Here is a 20069-nt window from a genome sequence, read left to right on the forward strand (position 1 = left end):
TTGAAGCCTTTTAACGCCTCTTATTCAAGTCTATGGTGACGCTTATCAAATGTCTGGCAGGCTTTATGGGGCATTAATACTATTAAGTTCTTTATAGGCTTGTGTGGTGCGGTTTTAACGCTTGTAAAATGCCTATAAAAGCCTCAACACTGCGCATAAGGCATTTGAGGGAGCGTTTTTAATGCCTGTCTAATGCTATTGGGGTGTTTGGGAAGAAGTCAAGTGTGAACAAACCCCAGCAGTACACCAGAAGGCACCCAGCAATTATGGGAAACTGAAATGATTCTAGTATGCTTCCATTCACAAAATGATCTCCCTCTGATGAAATGTTTCAATGTATTTTAAACCTGAGCTCAGGGGAGAACATTTTCACACTGATACATTGTATACTTTTCATTTTCTGGTCAGTGCAGAGTTCCTCTAATTGTTATTTTGTACATTTCTAGAATACCGCCAGCAAACACCTGGTGATAAAGAACGAATGTGTGTGTTTAATGAATTGACTTTAAAGTGGAGTTCCAGCTGAAAAAAAATAAAATAAAAGTCAACAGTTACAGTTTTTTTTTACAGCCACTTACCTGTCCCTCGATCCAGTGGTGTCCTCATCATGGCTGGCTTCACCAGCTGGCTTCCTTCCCTGGTGCCCGCATCTTCAGTGTGGGCACCCAGCTGTGACAGCTTGTGGCTTTACAGCTGGGTGGCCAAAGCGCATGCGCAAGAAGCGATGCGCTTTGTGAATCGCCCCGTAGTCTTCTGGGACCTGTCACATGTCCCAGAAGACTACAGGGAGGGAGGGGGGAGAATAACTTCCACTTCCGATAGCCTAGGCGATTGCAGCGGAAGTGGGAGCGGGTACCTGTCAAATTCGGGTAATAGCTCCCTCCCATAGGTGCCAATCCTTAATGGGGAGTAGGGGACAAAGACTTAACGCAGAACTTCCCCTTTTGGGTGGAGCTCCACTTTAATAATTTATCACATTTTTAGTGTATTTATCTTACTATTTTAACCACCTGCCCTCCAGAGGATTTACCCCCCTTCCTGACCAGGCCATTTTTTGCGATATGGCGCTGTGTTATTTTAACTGACAATTGCGCAGTCATGCAATGCTGTACATAAATCAAATTTATATAACTTTTTACCCAGAAATAGAGCTTTCTTTCGGTGGTATTCAATCGCCTGTGCGTTTTATTTTTTGCACTATAAACAAAAAAAGACTGACAATTTTGAAAAAAAGAAAAACAATATTTTTTGCTTTTTGCTATAAAACATATCCAGTAACAAATCAAATTTCTTCATAAAGTTAAACCAAAATGTATTCTGCTATATGTCTTTGCTAAACAAAAATCCCAATATGTGTAAATGAATTGGTTTACGTGAAAGTTATAGTGTTTACAAATGGCGGTATGTATACTGGAAATTTTATTTATTTTTTATACTAGTAATGGTGGCAATAAGCGACTTATAGCGGAACTGCGGCGGGTATTCTGACACGGTGGGAACAGACAAACTGCTGCTGACATCCCCAGTGACACTAATACAGTGATCAGTGCTAATAAAAAGCACTGTCACTGTACCAATGGCACTGGGCAGGAAGGGGTTAACATCTGGGGCGATCAAAGGGTTAACTGTGTGCTGTATGTGTTTTACATTATGTGCTGTGTGTGTTTTACTAGGGAGACATGCCACTGTGTATTTCTCTGCTGTGCAAACAGATACAAAACAACATGTCCATGCTGTCAGCAGAGAGACCTGTGTTATTTACACACAGGTCTCTTCCCTGTCAGCTTTACACAGTGATCGCCAAATGCCGGCCATTCCTGCTGCTTTCCTCAATACCACTCTCAGGTCACATTCCCATCAGGACCATGTTATTAAGACACAAGCAAAAACATCCTCCATAGTGCAATAACGTTTATTTTGCCAATATAACAAGATTAGATGAATATTAGCCCACTCACATTTATCTCCTTCACAAAATGCTTTTACACCGCATGTTATGGGTGTACTGCATGGTGTACCAATATGGCGTCCAGCCGGAAGTGCGTCACCGGAGGTTGCGTACCGACGCGTTGCGTCACGTTACCATGTGACTTCATCAGCGTGATATTGAGGAAAGCAACTTATGCGGCATCTCCACCTGGATGAGATTATTCTTGTAAGGATCGTGGGGTGATCCTAAAAAGACAAGTTGGCCCTTGTGGTCAAGGCTTGGAGGTGAGGGGGCATTTCTGTCATTTGGAGGATTTTTTTCACCAGAGTGAAGATCACATGATCACGAGCACCTGTTTATATGTTTAAAGACCAAAGTCTTTATAATTGGACATTATTTGAGCTTTTATTGTTGATTCACATATGCGTGTTTGTATGGTCATTTCACGTGTTCTGCTGAAATGTTGTTTATTTATGTTAGTTCATCTTTATTGGCACTTTATACATGTTTTTTTCCCTTCAATATAAGGGAACACATTTTTCACCTATAGCCCCCTCCAGGGACAGGGGGAGTTTTGTGTGTTTTTTAAAGGGATTCACTTCACTTTGAACAGGTCATCCTGTTTTTTTCACCTAAGTGCACCTGAGTGGATCCTTTTGGATCAGAGCACTGTGTGTATATAATATTCATTAATATATTTTATATGTGTGTTATTATGACTATTATTACACTTTAATATTATTAGTTGACACATTGTACATATTAGGATTAGTGCTTCACCATTTAGTTATTGTATGTTCTTCCACCTATTAAGGCCAGGTCAGGTGATAGCAGCTCTTTATTTGTAGTTCACCCATATAAGCGATAAAACGAAGGTGTAATTGGCGCAAGAGAGGTTGTGGTGGGTATAAAGTTCATACAGAAAGTCTTAGCCAATGTAAAAAAAAGAGTTCAGTTTTTAGGAAACGAAAATAAAACAGGAGGTGGGGCATATGATTAAACAAGATGAATAGTGCAGCTTAGATGGTAAAAGGAGGGGGGGAGGAGGATTAGTGGAAAAGACAATACTGGGTTGGAGTGGGTGGTATATATAAAAAATGCGTGTATACACATATATACAAAGCTGCAATGTTGACACCGTCCTGAGGCTTGCACTCTCTAGAGTAAACCGGACTCTGTAGTAGAAGAATAGAGGAGAGAGAGAGGTGCGCCAGACTAAGTGTAGTAAGATAGTAACAGTTTATTGCACACAATATATTAAGAGGTCTGGAGAAAAGGCTGGTTGCCTTGAAATGCGTCACCGCCCCCTTGGATGACTCCCAGCAACGTCTTGACGTCACTTCCGCTCGGCGGCCATCTTGGATGCTCCTCAAGCTGGCCCCATCACCCTCGCTGATGTGAGAGACCAGCAGCGCCCGCCCTGGAGCACGGTTCTTCTCTGCACCGCGGCTCCCGGTTACTGCGCTTGTCGTCCTCGCCTCCTCCTGTGGGACCCGCCTAGAGCACCAGCCGTTGAACACCCTGGCACCGCAGCCATCCGCTCGTGATGTGCAGCACAGATGACGTCCTCCTCTCTTTTTGCTTGATGCCTGATACCTACCCACGTCTTGTGAGTTTTTAATATATTGTGTGCAATAAACTTACTATCTTACTACACTTAGTCTGGCGCACCTCTCTCTCCTCTATTCACCCATATAAGCGCAGAAGGATATATCCAGTATTAGTCCCATTACCAGATTCCATCATCAGTACCCCAAATGGAGAATATCCTGAGTAAACATTGAAATGGCTTATTAGAGGATCCACACCTCAAGCCTATCCTTCCAGATAGACCCCATGTAACCTACAGAAGGACCCCAATTTACATAGTTAGTCTGGCTGAAAAAAGACAAAAATCCATCCAGTTCAACCATTAAAAAAAAAGTTATCCTATACCCACAGTTGATCCAGAGGAAGGCAAAAAACCCAGCAAAGCATGATCCAATTTGCTCCTGCAGGTAAAAAAAATTCCTTCCTGATCGGCAATCAGATATTCCCTGGATCAACTTTACCTATAAATGTTAGTATCCAGTTATATTCTGTGTATCTAGGAAAGAATCCAGGCCTTTTTTAAAGCAATCCACTAAGCTGGCCAGAGCCAACTCTTGAGGGAGTCTATTCCACATTTTCACAGATCTCACTGTGAAGAAACCTTTCCGTGTTTGGAGATAAAAACTATTTTCCTCCAGAAGTAAAGCATGCTCCCTTGTCCTCTGTGATGACCTCAGGGTGAATAGCTCTACACCGAGTTCACTATATGAACCACTGATGTATTTATACATGTTGATCATGCATGTAATTGCTGCAAAAACCAACAAATTGGAGGAATTCTACAATTGTCCTTCAGATTTTGTCACATATTGTTTAACCTGCCCCTGCAAACTCCTCTATGTGGGTCGAACTATTCGCACACTCAGAAAGCGGTTCGGTGAACACTGCTGCTTAGTGGATGAAGGAAAAGACAAACGCAGTGTCCCCCGCCATTTTGTGGCGTGCCACCAAAAGTCTACAGAGGACCTACAAGTCTTGATTATAGAGCAGATGCCCAAGTGTCTCCCTTAACCACTTGCCTACCAGGCACTTATACCCCCTTATTTACCAGGCCAATTTTCAGCTTTTAGCGCTGCCGCACTTTGATTGACAATTGCGCGGTCATGCAACATTGTACCCATATGAAATTTTGATCGTTTTTTTCTCACAAATAGAGCTTTCTTTTGGTGGTATTTAACTTTACTTTTTGCGCTATAAATAAAAAAAGTGCAAAAAATTAAAAAAAAAAAAAAAAAAAGTTTCTTTGTTTCTATTATAAAATTTTTCAAACAGGTAATTTTTCTCCTTCACTGATGTGCGTTGATGAGGCAGCACTGATGGGCACTGATAGGCAGCACTAAAGGGCACTGATAGGCAGTACTAATGAGGTGGCACGGATAGGCGGCACTGATAGACAGCACTAATGAGGTGTCACGGATAGGCGGCACTAATATGCAGCACTGATAGGCGGCACTGATAGGTGACACTGATGATGGGTACTGATAGACGGCACTGACTGGCATCACTGCTGGGCACTGACTGGCGGCACTGACTGGCAGCACTGGTGGGTGGCACTGGTGGGCACAGGTGGGTGGCACTGCTGGGCACAGGTGGGTGGCGCTTCTGGGCACAGGTAGGTGACACTGCAGAGTGGCACAGGTGGGTGCACTGCTGGGCACAGGTGGGTGATCTGCTGGGCACAGGTGGGCGGAGCTAGTGGGCGCACTGCTGGGCACAGGTGGGCGGAACTTGCGGGTGGCACTGCTGGGCACCGATCATCAGGGCACTGATCATCAGTGCCCTGATGATCGGTGCCGATCCCCGCTCTGACAACTGCCGGTTCTCGGCAGTACTTTCCTCACGATCTGACAGCGTGAGGAAAGTGCAGCCGAGAACCGGCACTTGCATTTCCCTCTGATCAGCGTGTCATTGGACACCGCTGATCACGTGGTAAAAGGCCGCTGTGATTGGCCTTTTACCACATCACGTGATCAGCTGTGTCCGTAGGACACAGCGATCACGGAGATCGCCGGGTGCGCGCCCCGTGGGGCGCGCAGGAGAGCGCGTTCTGGGAGGACGTCATATGACGTCCACTCAGAACTGGCCGGCCACAGTGCAGCCGTCATTCAGCTATCTGCGGTCGGCAGCTAGTTAAGCAGAGCGGTTCCATAGGCTCTGAGAAAGGGAGACATATTGGATCTATACTTTTGACCAGGGGTCCTCAAACTACGGCCCGCAGGCCACATGCGGCCCGCCAAGGCCATTTATCTGGCCCGCCGGCAGGGGCGTATTTTCCGCGAGGAAGGGACACTAAGTACAGGGGTGGGCAGGGGGCTGCTGTACCGTACCTGGCTCCGGTCCCAGTCCCACGACGATCCAGTCCAGGAAGCGCTGCTCCTTCATTCACTCCGGCCACTCCCTCACTCCTGCCACTTGGCTCCACCGGTGATTTGGCGCCAGAACTGTAGCTCAGGAAAAGCACACAGGCGGCCAATCACCTGCGAGGAGGCGGAGCCGAACGGCCCTGCGAACATTGAGTGAGGGAGAGGCCGGAGTGAAGAAGGACAGCTGACAGGTAAATGTGCCGTGCAGATGGTGCTGCTGCAACCAGGTATGTTGGCGTCAGTGGGAGGAATAGTGCCCCATCATTGGTGTCACTGATACCAATGATGGGGCACTATTCCTCCCCCCACTGACACCAACGATGGGGCACTATTCCTCCCCCCCCCCCCACTGACACCAACGATGGGGCACTATTCCTCCCCCCCACTGACACCAACGATGGGGCACTATTCCTCCCCCCCACTGACACCAACGATGGGGCACTATTCCTCCCCCCCACTGACACCAATGTTGGGACACTATCCCCCCCAACTGACACCAATGTTGGGACACTATCGGGACACTATCCCCCCCAACTGACACCAATGTTGGGACACTATCCCCCCCACTGAAACCAATGACGGGGCACTATTCCCCCCCCCCCCCCCACTGACACCAATGACATACTATTCCTCCCACTGACACCAATGATGGGACACTATTCCTCCCACTGACACTAATGATGGGACACTATTCCTCCCACTGACACCAATGTTGGGACACTATCCCCTTCCCCCACTGACACCAATGACAAGGCACTATTCCCCCCCCCCACACTGACACCAACGATGGAGCACTATCCCCCCACTGACACCAACAATGGGGCACTATTCCTCCCCCCACTGACACTAATGATGGGGCGCTACTCCTCCCACTGACACCAAAGATGGGGCACTATTCCTCCCACTGACACCAAAGATGGGGCACTATTCCTCCCACTGACACCAATGATGGGGCACTATTCCTCCCACTGACACCAATGATGGGGCACTATTCCTCCCACTGACACCAATGATGGGACACTATTCCTCCCACTGACACCAATGTTGGGACACTATCCCCTTCCCCCACTGACACCAATGACAAGGCACTATTCCCCCCCCCCACACTGACACCAACGATGGAGCACTATCCCCCCACTGACACCAACAATGGGGCACTATTCCTCCCCCCACTGACACTAATGATGGGGCACTACTCCTCCCACTGACACCAAAGATGGGGCACTATTCCTCCCACTGACACCAAAGATGGGGCACTATTCCTCCCACTGACACCAATGATGGGGCACTATTCCTCCCACTGACACCAATGATGGGGCACTATTCCTCCCACTGACACCAATGGTGGGGCACGTTTCTTCCCACTGACACCAATGATGGGGCACTATTTCTCCCACTGACACCAATGATGGGGCACGTTTGTTCCCACTGACACCAATGATGGGGCACTTTCCTCCCCCCACACTGACACCAACAATGGGGCACTATTCCTCCCTCCACTGACACCAATGATGGGGCACTATTCCTTCCACTGACACCAATGATGGGGCACTATTCCTTCCACTGACACCAATGATGGGGCACTATTCCTCCCACTGACACCAATGATGGAGCACGTTTCTTCCCACTGACACCAATGATGGGGCACGTTTCTTCCCATTGACACCAATGATGGGGCACTATTCCTCCCACTGACACTAATGATGGGGCACGATTCTTCCCACTGACACCAATGATGGGGCACTATTTCGCTCCATAAGACACACTTGGGGGGATATGTCTGTGCGTCTTATGGAGCGGCTTGCCCAGTATTCCCGCCGCCGTTGTATGTCCGCAGTCTCTGGTCATCTCCTGTACTGTGTCCGCATTGGTTCATAGGTTTTTTTTTTAAAACTATAGTCCGGCCCTCCAACGGTCTGAGGGACAGTGAACTGGCCCCCTGTTTAAAAAGTTTGAGGACCCCTGCTTTAGACAAAATGTCTCACGGTAGGTTGAAGGAAGACCTAGAGCAGTGGTTCTCAACCTTTCTAATGCCGCGACCCCTTAATACAGTTCCTCATGTTGTGGTGACCCCCAACCATAAAATTATTTTCATTGCTACTTCATAACTGTAATTTTGCAGTGGGAGGAGTAGTGCCATGTCATTGGTGTCAGTGGAAGGAGTAGTGCCCCATCACTGATGTCAGTGGGATGAATAGTGCCCCATTGTTGGTATCAGTGGGAGGAATAGTGCCCCGTCACTGATGTCAGTGGGATGAATAGTGCCCCATCGTTGGTGTCAGTGGGAGGAGTAGTGCCCCATCGTTGGTGTCAGTGGGAGGAGTAGTGCCCCATCATTGGTGTCAGTGGGAGGAGTAGTGCCCCATCATTGGTGTCAGTGGGGGGAGTAGTGCCCCATCATTGGTGTCAGTGGGGGGAGTAGTGCTCCATCACTGGTGTCAGTGGGGGGAGTAGTGCCCCATCACTGGTGTCAGTGGGAGGAGTAGTGCTCCATCACTGGTGTCAGTGGGAGGAATAGTGCCACATCATTGGTGTCAGTGGGAGGAATAGTGCCCCATCATTGGTGTCAGTGGGGGGAGTAGTGCCCCATCATTGGTGTCAGTGGGGGGAGTAGTGCCCCATCATTGGTGTCAGTGGGGGGAGTAGTGCCCCATCATTGGTGTCAGTGGGAGGAATAGTGCCCCATCACTGGTGTCAGTGGGGGGAGTAGTGCCCCATCACTGGTGTCAGTGGGGGGAGTAGTGCCCCATCACTGGTGTCAGTGGGGGGAGTAGTGCCCCATCACTGGTGTCAGTGGGAGGAATAGTGCCACATCATTGGTGTCAGTGGGAGGAATAGTGCCCCATCATTGGTGTCAGTGTGGTGGAGGGGAGAATAGTGCCCCATCATTGGGGTCGGGGGGGGGGAAATAGTGCCCCATCGTTGGTGTCAGTGGGGGGAGGAATAGTGCCCCATCATTGGTGTCAGTGGGAGGAATAGTGCCCCATCATTGATGTCAGTGTGGTGGAGGGGAGAATAGTGCCCCATCGTTGGGGTCGGGGGGGGAAATAGTGCCCCATCGTTGGTGTCAGTGGGGGGAAGAATAGTGCCCCATCGTTGGTGTCAGTGGGGGGAGGAATACTGCCCCATCGTTGGTGTCAGTGGGGGGAGGAATACTGCCCCATCGTTGGTGTCAGTGGGGGGAGGAATACTGCCCCATCGTTGGTGTCAGTGGGGGGAGGAATACTGCCCCATCGTTGGTGTCAGTGGGGGGAGGAATACTGCCCCATCGTTGGTGTCAGTGGGGGGAGGAATACTGCCCCATCGTTGGTGTCAGTGGGGGGAGGAATACTGCCCCATCGTTGGTGTCAGTGGGGGGAGGAATACTGCCCCATCGTTGGTGTCAGTGGGGGGGAGGAATAGTGCCACATCGTTGGTGTCAGTGGGGGGAGGAATAGTGCCACATCGTTGGTGTCAGTGGGGGGAGGAATAGTGCCCCATCGTTGGTGTCAGTGGGGGGAGGAATAGTGCCCCATCGTTGGTGTCAGTGGGGGGAGGAGTAGTGCCCCATCGTTGGTGTCAGTGGGGGGAGGAGTAGTGCCCCATCGTTGGTGTCAGTGGGGGGAGGAATAGTGCCCCATCGTTGGTATTAGTGACACAAATGATGGGGCACTATTCCTCCCACTGACACCAATGATACTTACCTTGCTGACCCCTGCTCCAGCCTGGGCTCGCTCTCTCACTTACCTGTCAGCTGTCTTCCTTCTCTGGCCGCTCTCCTCTTCACTCGCTCCCTCGGTCTTCTTTGATGTCCGCGCGCTGCCGCTTGGCTCCTCCTCTCCAAGCTCCACCTCCTCGCCGGTGATTGGCCACCTGTGTGCCTCTCCTGAGCTACAGTTCCGGTGGCCAATCAGCGGCGAGGAGGCGGAGCTGCTGAGCGATCTTGGAGGTGTGGCCGGGTGACAGCAGCGTATCATCCCGCCCACACATCGCCGGAGACTGCAGCGGTGTCTCGGTTCCTAAGACCATCGGAAATATGTGTTTTCCGATGGTCTTAGGCGACCCCTGGGAAATGGTCGTTCGACCCCCAAAGGGGTCGCGACCCCCAGGTTGAGAACCGCTGACCTAGAGATTGCTACTATTATCTGATTCTGTAACATTCATACCATTCTCCTTCATTTTCTCACAGGGTCCTCTTCCTCTTTGATTACTTGGGTGGATAATGTGGTTTGTTGTTTTGGGTGGTCTTTTCAACTGTTCTGTAAGTACATATAATAAGATAGAACCGTACCTCATATTTCTCACACGAGACAACCTGAAAATTGACTTTGTTCTTCCTCCAGCCTCCTGCACGTCAGGTTTACACCATGTCGAGCCAAGGATTTGCAGCTGACATGGTCAGTATATGACAGTGCAGGAGACTAATCATGTTACATATGAATATATAAAACTACCTGTTTTACACGCATTTACCTTATAGGAATAGATTTTTCTGAATACTTTCTTAACACTGTAAAATACTCCCATATATTTATGCATACACATTATGAAACACCTATACAAATGAGTGCATACATAATTATTTTTATTTATTTCAGGTACTTGCCATCAATTTACGCAGCGCTTTTACATGTATATATTGCACATTCACATCAGTCCCTAACCTTCAAAGGGCATACAATCTAAGGTCCCTAACTCACATTCATACATACAAATATTAGGGCCAATTTAGACAGCAGCCGATTTAACCTAGCAGCATGTCTTTGGCATGTAGGAGGAAACCCACGCAGACACAGGGAGAACATGCAAACTTCAGGCAGGTGGTGCCATGGTTGGGATTTGAACCAACGACCCGAGTACTGCCAGGCAGAAGTGCTAACCATATTTTTATTCATGTTTATACTGCATATATACATAAAAGTGATGTTCCTATGTGTGCGTATACATACAATTTTTTTAATGTTTGCACTTCAATTGATTGACAGATTTGGATTGTATTTATTAACTGCTTCCCCCCCGCCCTATAGAAGAACTAGTACTACAGGGTGGCAGGGCTGTGCAAAATTACGTATATATACATGATTTTGCATTCCGTGCGCACCGCCCTACTCACGCCACCATTGGCAGCTACAGATGTCGATCACTGGGTTCTGGACGAAAATTCCCCTCCGTCACCCGAGGAACAGTGACAAGGGAGAGACTTGTCTGTAAACATGCTGCTGTGTACTTCTCTGCAAAAAGCAGGAAAAATAAAAAAACGCAGAGGTGATCAAATACCACCAAAAGAAATGACATGAAAAAAAGGACATAAATTTCATTTGGGTGTAGTGTATGACCACACAATTGTCAATTAAAATAATGCAGTGCCGTATCGCAAAAAACGGCCTGGTCAGGAAGGGGGTAAATCCTCTGGAGGGCAGGAGGATTAATAGTGCTCAGTGATTTTTTATGACCTAGGTGTCATGTGATTTCATTCAGACTGTTAGTCATAAGACCTTAACTGCTTGCCGTCCAGCCACTGTGTAAAGATGGCCACAGGGTGGCACCTCTGTGCAAAATCACGTTTTAAAACATGATTTTGCAAAACAGGTAGGAGGTGCTCGCGACCACCCTACCCGTGCCGCCAATCGTGGCCACGGGTGTCAATCACCGGGTCCCGGCCGGTCATTACCCGTCGGATCCCGCCGAGTTCCAGCAAACAGTGACACAGAGCACAGCTGCATTGTTTACAATGCAGCTCTGCTCCGTCAGTTTCTAACACACTGTTCCTGAGAGCGAGTTTAGCTCTCAGGATCAGTGTGTTCCTGTGAAGTACACACCCCCCCAACTAGTAAAACACCCCTCACAGTTAACCCTTTGATTGCCTAAAAAAAGTTAACGCCTTCCTCCCCAGTGCCATTAGTACAGTGTCAGTGGGTTTTTTTTGCACTGATCACTGTATTGGTGTCACTGGGGATGTCAGTGGCCCCAAGTCAGTTTCACCCCAGTGTCAAAATGTTCGCCACAGTCCCGCCATAAGTCGCTGATCACTGTCATAAATCGCTGATCACCGCCATAAGTCGATGATCGCCGCCATTATTAGTATAAAGGGAAAAAAAATCCCAGTATCTTTCCCGCCATTTGTAGACGCTAGAACTTTCACGTAAACCAATTAATTTACACTTATTGGGATTTTTTTTAGCAAAGACATGTCGCAGAATACATTTTAGCCAAAATTTATGACAAAATTTGATTTTTAAATTTTTTTACTGGACATGTTTTATAGCAAAAAGTCCAAAATATTGTTTTTTTTCTCAAAATTGTCAGATTATTTATTTTATAGCGCAAAAAATAAAAAACGCACAGGCGATCAAATACCACTGAAAGAAAGCTCAATTTGTGGGAAAAAAAGGACGTAAATTTAATTTGGGTGCAGAGTTGCATGACTGCGCATTTGTCAGTTAAAGTAATAGAGTGACGTAACACAAACCGCTTCTGTAACCGCTTCCTGACCACCCTATAGCAGAAATACTGCTACAGGGCGGCACGGGTGCGCAAAATCACACACACATATATATATATATATATATATATATATATGTGATTCGCACTCCCGCGGTGTTCACGCCCCTCCCAGATAGCGTCAGATTGCCCGTCAGTACACCAGTCATCCTGTCAGGGATCTCCTCAATCCCCGCCACGATGGTCCCGGCGCAGGCGCAGTGCGCCGCCCTGTGCAGGGACTCGGGCACTAGGTCCGGGCCGGCCGCGGCGTTCGAGTTCGCACATGCGCAGTAGAAGCCGCGGCCGCCCGCTGGGCACCAATGGCAGCGCAGGGCGGGATAATTAAATGGCCCTGAGCTGTCATTCAGTGCCTTCTGGTCTTCCCTGTATCCTGTACCTGTGAACCTGTGAATTGTAAGTTGCTGACCCGGATTGTGCTCTGACCTTGTTGTATTCTCCTGCCCAGACCCTTGCTTTGCCTGATCTCTCTCTTGAATGCCCCCTATTGGATCTGACCTGCTGTTACTGACCTGGCGTGTGACCCGACTATTCTCTGCCCGCTGCCTTGTACCATACTGTCCTCCCTGTTATCGACCCAGCTTGCCTGACTTCGCACCTGCTCAGCCATCCATCCATCCATCCATCCCTCCCAGTGGGGTCTTCTGACCTCGTCATATCAGGCTCTTCCCCGTGGGAGCCCTCGGCGTATACCACTACCACTGACTGGTTTACCCAGTAGCCACGACCTGGTCTCGGGGAGCTCCAAGTCCATCCCCACCATCAGGGGCCCTGGTGAACAAGCACCCTGGGACTTAGACTCCGTGCTCTGGGAACGCCTATTTAGTGGTGTGCTAGTGGTACCACCGGGTGGTCCCTTACACATCCATTTACCCCTTGACTGCCAGGAACACACTCATGCACAATAAACCTCCACTGCTAGTATAGTGTCTGAACGGATGAATATCTTTGATCAGGTCAGCACTATACCAGCGTTCACGTTAGTATAGCGTCCCCAAAAATGCAGATTAGCGGGATCAGCCCCAGCACCTTCCAACACCTGCATTTAGCCCCTACGTTTACCCCCCCTTCTCCCCTAGCAAGTGCAGTGTCAGTAGGTCATTGTCACTTGATACATTGCACACAAAACTGCAGTGTTTGCAGAATCAGGCCTGATCTCTGTTAGCACTTGCCAGTAAATTTTGATGACTCTCATATGTAGCAGAGTGCCAGTACTAGTGCAATTTCTCCCCTGCAAACGTGCCAGATATGGGGTCAAGATGTAGAAGACCTGTGAGAGGACAACAGGCTATACTTATAAGTTTCGGATTTACGAGGGAAAAGATAGTCACGTGGAGCCCCCCGGATGCCCAGACTACATGGGGAGCAGTGACAGGATAGTTTGGGACTTGGTGTCATCCTTTTTCCATATGGGGTACCACTTATACGTGGACAATTTTTATTCAAGCGTACCACTATTTAGACATTTGTTCAATCTTGGAACTGGCGCTTGTGGCAAAGTGTGACCTAATGTGTGCCCACCATTAGAAGTGGGTGGATGCAGGGTGGTATATTCTATTGGTGGGCATACCACACACTTTTTCTGGCAGAGATTTCTTCTCTTTTTTTCATTCAGTCCACTGGCTGCATACAAAAAAAAAAAAGAAGATAGCATATACTGTATACCCAACAAGGATCAGCGATGTACTGGTACATCACTGGACTTTGAATGGTTATACCAGGATGATGCCTACAGCTGCAGGCATCATCCTGGTATTATTTTTTTCAGCTGGCGATCGGCTTTCATGTAAAAACAATCCCAGTTGCTAATTAGCTGCAGGATTGCTTTTACAAGCAGTGGGATATGATGCCCCCCTCTCCCCCGCTGCCTTCCACGACCTTCTCGCGCGGTCCCGTGCCATCGGGGGAACCTGAGAATGCAGCCAGTGTTTCTGCCAGCTGACCATAGAGCTGATTGGAGACCAGAGTGGTGCCGATCATCTCTATAGTCTAAGAATTCGGAAGCTACAAGCATTTAATCACTTCAGTTTCGCAGGATATAAACAGTGCCATTTGTAAATTGGGAAAGCATCTGATCACACCGATCTTGGTTTGATTAGATAATGTAAGGGCAGAGGAGATATCTAGAGTCTGATAGACCCCAGATTTCTCAAAAAAGAATATATGACAATGCCCATTGAAGGTATAGGGGATATTTTCATTCTCTGTGATTAGCATTAAAAGTGATATAAAAAAAAAAAATGAAAGGCACAGTGTAAAAATAATAAAAAAAAAAAACTCGCCCCTCCCATGCACACACACCTGTGTGCACAAGCGTTGACCCTGTGCCAGTATGTAAACTGCGGTTGCACCATACATGTGAGGTATCGCCATGAACGTCAGATCAAGGGCAGTAATTCTAACACTAGACCTCCTCTGTAAATCTAAAATGGTAGCTTATAAAGGCTTTTAAAGCGTTGCCTCTGGATATTTAAAATGTATGCAGTTTGTCCCCATTGCACGGGGCATGCGCAGTTTTAAAGCATGTCATGTTTGGTATCTATTTACTCGGCATACCATCATCTTTTATATCTTACCAAATAATTGCCCAATATATTGTGTTTTTGTGCATTAAAAGTAAAAAAAGTGTATTTTATTTTAAAAATTGCTTTTGAAAAATCGTTGCGCGAGTACCATAAAAAATTGTAGTATTATTATTATACAGTATTTATAAAGCGTCAATAGTTCGCTTAGCACTGTACATTACAAAGGGGGACAGAACATGTGACAGAACAATAACAATACAATGCAAAACATGAGGGGATCGAGGGCCCTGCTCTTTCAAGCTTACAATCTAGGAGGGAGGGGATGGTGGCACAGGAGGAGAAAGCTGTGGGGGATGGAGTGGTAGGAAGAGTGGAGGAGGTCGGCAAGTTAGCAGGGGGTAGGGTAGGCTTCCCTGAAGAGGTGGGTTTTCAGGGTGGAGAGGAGAGTAGGTGATAATCTGATGGGTTGGGGCAGGGAGTTCCAGAGGATGGGTGACACCCTGGAAAAGTCCTGGAGGCGGGCATGGGAGGAGGAGACCAGGTAACTAGAGAGAAGGAGGTCTTGTGAGGAGCGGAGTGTGCATGTTGGGTGGTACTTGGATATTAGGTCGGTGATGTAGTTCGGGGCAGTATGGTGGATGGCTTTGTACGTCAGTGTTAGGATTTTGAATTTGATCCGTTGCGCAATCGGAAGCCAGTGGAGGGATTGGCAGAGGGGGGTGGCGGAAACGGAGCTGTTGGAAAGGTGAATGAGTCTGGCAGCCGTATTCAGGATCGACTGAAGCAGGGATAGCCAGCGGCGAGGCAGGCCAGTAAGGAGGGAGTTGCAGTAATCGAGTCGTGATATGATGAGGGAGTGGATGAGCTGTTTAGTGGTTTCTGGGGTTAGGAACGTGCGTATTTTGGTGATGTTGCAGAGGTGGAGTCTGCATGAGTTTGTTAAAGATTGGACTTGGGGCTGGAAGGATACGTTGGAGTCCAGAATGACACCAAGTACTCTGGCCTGCGTGGTGGGTTTGATGGTGGCATTGTTGGACATGATGGAGAAGTCAATGGGGGGTGGGGTCCGGACTGGGGGGGAAGACAAGAAGCTCGGTTTTGGAGAGGTTCAGTTTAAGGAAGTGGAGCGACATCCAGTCTGATATGTCGCTCAGTAGGTGTGTGATTCGGGCGGAGACTGAAGGGGTGAGGTGGGGGGTTGAGAGATAGATTTGTGTGTCGTCAGCATATAGGTGGTAGTTGAAGCCGTGAGAGTGTATGAGTTGGCCAAGGGAGGAGGTGTAGATGGAGAAGAGAAGGGGCCTGAGGACGGAGCCTGGAGGGACCCCAACAGAGAGGGGGAGTGAGGGGGAGGTGGTAGCATTATAGGTAACGCTGAAAGAGCATTGTGACAAATAGGATGAAAGCCAGGAGAGAGCAGAATCTCTGAGGCCGAGGGAGTGTAGTTTTTTGAGGAGGAGGGGGTGGTCGACTGTTTCGAAAGCCGCGGAGAGTGTCAAGGAGTAGGAGCACTGAATAGTGGCCATTAGCTTTGGCGGTTAGCAGGTCGTTGGAGAGTTTGAGAAAGGTAGTTTTGGTGGAGTGTAGGGGACGGAAGCCGGACTGTAGGGGATCGAGGAGGTTGTTGTCACTGAGGTGAGAGCTTAGGCGGGTGTAGACTATGCGCTCGAGGAGTTTGGATGCGAATGGGAGCAGGGAGATGGGTCTGAGGTTGTTCGGGTCATTGGAGTCCAGGGAGGGCTTTTTAAGTTTGGGGGTGATGTGTGCATGTTTTAGAGGGGAGGGGAAAGTGCCGGAGGAGAGGGAGAGATTAAAGATGTGGGTGAGGGAGCGTAGGATGGAGGAGGAGGGAGGTCGTAGGAGTTGTGAGGGGATAGGGTCAAGGGGGCAGGTGATGAGGCGGGCATCAGAGAGGATCTTGGAGACTTCCTCAATGGTAGTAAGGTCAAAGGTGCGGAGTGTTGGGGGGCTTCAGTATGAGGAATGTAGGGTGGGGTGGAAGTGGAGGTCAGAGCAGTGGTGGGGCCGTGGGAGAGGGGTGATGAGGGGGTAGCTGAGTGAGGGGGAACGGGGTTGGAGGGAGTTTGAGCAGTGACGAAGTCCCTGCGGGTTATGTCGAGGGAGAGGGGGGATGAGGGGGTAGCTGTTTGAGAGGGGACAGGTTGAGAGAGAGTGTGAGTTGCGGCGATGTCCTTGCGAATTGTGTCAATCTTGTTTTTGAAGTGATTGGCAATCTCAAGGGCAGTGAGTGAGGTGCTGAATGGAGGTGGGGGTGTAGAGAGTAGAGAGTTGAAGGTGGAGAAGAGTCAGCGAGGATTAGAGGAGATGCCCTTGATGAGAGTCAGGAAGTAGGCGTGTTTGGCTGCATGGAGGGAGGAGGTGTAGGTGTGGACGGCAGATTTGTAGTGGGTGAAGGCTTGTTGGGATTTGGTTTTGCACCATAGTCGCTCCAGAGCACGACTGTGTCGTTTGAGGGTTTTGGTGTGATCAGTCTGCCAGGGCTGGAGCGGTCGGGGTCTGATGTTGCATGTGGTTAAAGGCCACCCACCATTTTATTCACTAGGGTGTCTGCTTTAAAAAATATATAATGTTTGGGGGTTTAAATTAATTTCCTAGCAAAAAATACTGAACAAAAAGTGTCAGAAAAGGTTTGATCTTCAGGTGGTTAAAAGAGTGAGTGATGTGTGGCATAAACTTCTAATCCTGGGCATAAAACGCCCCCACCCCCCAAAACGACCCCTTTTTGGAAAGTAGACACCCCAAACTATATGCTGAGTGGCATGTTGAATCAATAGAAGAATTTATTTTTTTATCACAAGTTTTTGGAAAATGACAAATTTTTTTTTTTTTTTTTTTTACACAAAATTGTCACTTAAATGATTTACTGCTCCCACATGCCATTGGTATATGTGGAATTACTCCCCAAAATACATTCTACTACTTCTCACGAGTATGGGGGTACCACATGTGAGACGTTTTGGCAGTCTAGCTAAGTACAGGACCCCAAAATCCAATAAGCACCTTCAGGCTTTTAAAGTACTTTATTTCCTCATTACACTTCCAGACTACCTATCACAGTTTCGGAGGCCCTGAAATGCCAGGATAGCACCTAACCCCCCCCAAATGGCCCCTTTTTGGAAAGTAGACATCCCAAGGAATTTGATAAGAAGCGCGGTAAGTATTTTGCAGATCTCATTTGTTGCCACAAGTTTTTGGAAAATGAAAAAAAAACAAAAACATATTTTCTCTATTCTTTTTTTTATATTTCAAAACCTTGTGAGAAAAAATTAGATATGCAAAATACTCACCATGCCTCTTTTTAAATTCCTTGGGGTGTCTACTTTCCAGAAAGAGGTCATTTGGGGGGGTTTGGTGCTATCCTGGCATGTCAGGGCCTTCGAAACTGTGAAAGGTATTGAGGGAGTGTAATGAGGAAGTTATGCACCTTCAGGCTTTCAAAGTGGTCATTGGATTTCAGGCTCCTGTATGTGGCTAGGCTCCCAAAAAGTCTCACACATGTGGTATCCTCATACTCGGTAGAAGTAGCAGAATGTATTTTGGGGTATAATTCCACATATACCCATGGCTTGTGCGAGAAATAAATCATTTAAATGATTACTTTGTGTAAAAAAAAAAAAAAGTCATTTTACAGAAACTTGTGGAAAAAAAAAAAATCTTACATGGACTCAATATGCCTCTCAGCAGATAGCTTAGGGTGTCTACTTTCCAAAAAGGGGTCATTTGAGGGTGTTTTATACTATCCTGGTATTTTAGCACCTCAAGAAATGTTATGGGCAGCCAGAAAGTAAAAGCTGTGTAAATTCCATTATCTATACCTGAGTTTGTAGATGCTATAACTTTCACACAAAGCAATACATATACACTTACTAGGATTTTTTTAACCAAAAACATGTAGCAGAATATATTTTGGCCTAAATTTATGATGAAATTTTAGTTTTTTTGGATATTTTTTATGACTGAAATGAGAAAATATTGTTTTTTTTTTAAATTCTTTCTTCAAAATATTTTTTGTTTATAGCGCCAAAAATAAAAAGTGCACAGGTTATCAAATACCACCAAAAGAAAGCTCTATTTGTGTGAAAAAAGGACATAAATTTCATTTATGTACTGTATTGCATGACCGCGCAATTGTCTGTTAAACTAGCACAGCGCTGTATAGCAAAAAAATGGCGTAAATTGCAGTATCTATACCATAGTTTGTAGACACTATAACTTTCACACAAAGCAATCAATATACACTTATTGGGATTTTTTTTTACCAAAAACATGTAGCATAATACATTTTGGCCTAAATTTATAACTAACTTTGAGTTTACTATATATTTTTGTAGCTGAAAGTAAAAAATATTGTTTTTCTTTAAAATTTTCAGACTTTTTTTGTTCATAGCGTGAAAAATAAAAAGCGCACAAATACCACCGAAAGAAAGCTCTATTGGTATGAAAAAAAGAACGTAAATTTTGTGTAGGTGCAGCATTGCATGACTGCGCAATTATCAGTTGAATTAGTGCAGCGCCGAGTAGCAAAAAGAGGCCTGGTCATTGAGGGGGGTAAATCCTCAGGTGTGCAAGTGGTTAAATTAGATTATTAATTATTTACTATCATCTCCATTATTTATATTTGACTTTGTATCTTATTTGTTTACAACATATACCCTAATAATGTTGTTATTTTATATTGTCAAGTAATATCATAATTGTACATTCCTATGCACTTCTGGTTTTACCCATTAGAGAGCACTATATAGTAGACTTTGTAGTTCCACATACATTGCTTGCCAAAGGAGCATGCCTGTTGTGTCATTCTCAGTGTGCATGCTCACGAAACATGTTGCAAAAAAACATCCGGTGATGTCATTACGCCTGACACTCCATGAGCGCTTCGGCCCTCTCTCCTGGTTCTCCTCCATATGCAGCCAGCTTCCAGGACCCAATTGAGTGGTGGCCAACAGACCAACAGCACTGGCAGTGACTTCTGTTCACTGCAGATGAACATTTATACGTGCCTATTTTATTCTGACAAAATGTGAGTTGCTTTTTCATAGTTAGTATGGCTGAAAAAAGACAAAAGTCCATCCAGTTCAACCATTAAAAAAAAAAAAGTTATAATCGTATACCCACAGTTGATCCAGAGGAAGGCAAAAAACCCCAGCAAAGCATGAT

This window comes from Staurois parvus, unplaced genomic scaffold (genome assembly GCF_062004578.1).
Source record: "Staurois parvus isolate SC_StPar_1 unplaced genomic scaffold, SC_StPar_1.0 ptg000008l, whole genome shotgun sequence".
Taxonomy (NCBI): Eukaryota; Metazoa; Chordata; class Amphibia; order Anura; family Ranidae; genus Staurois; species Staurois parvus.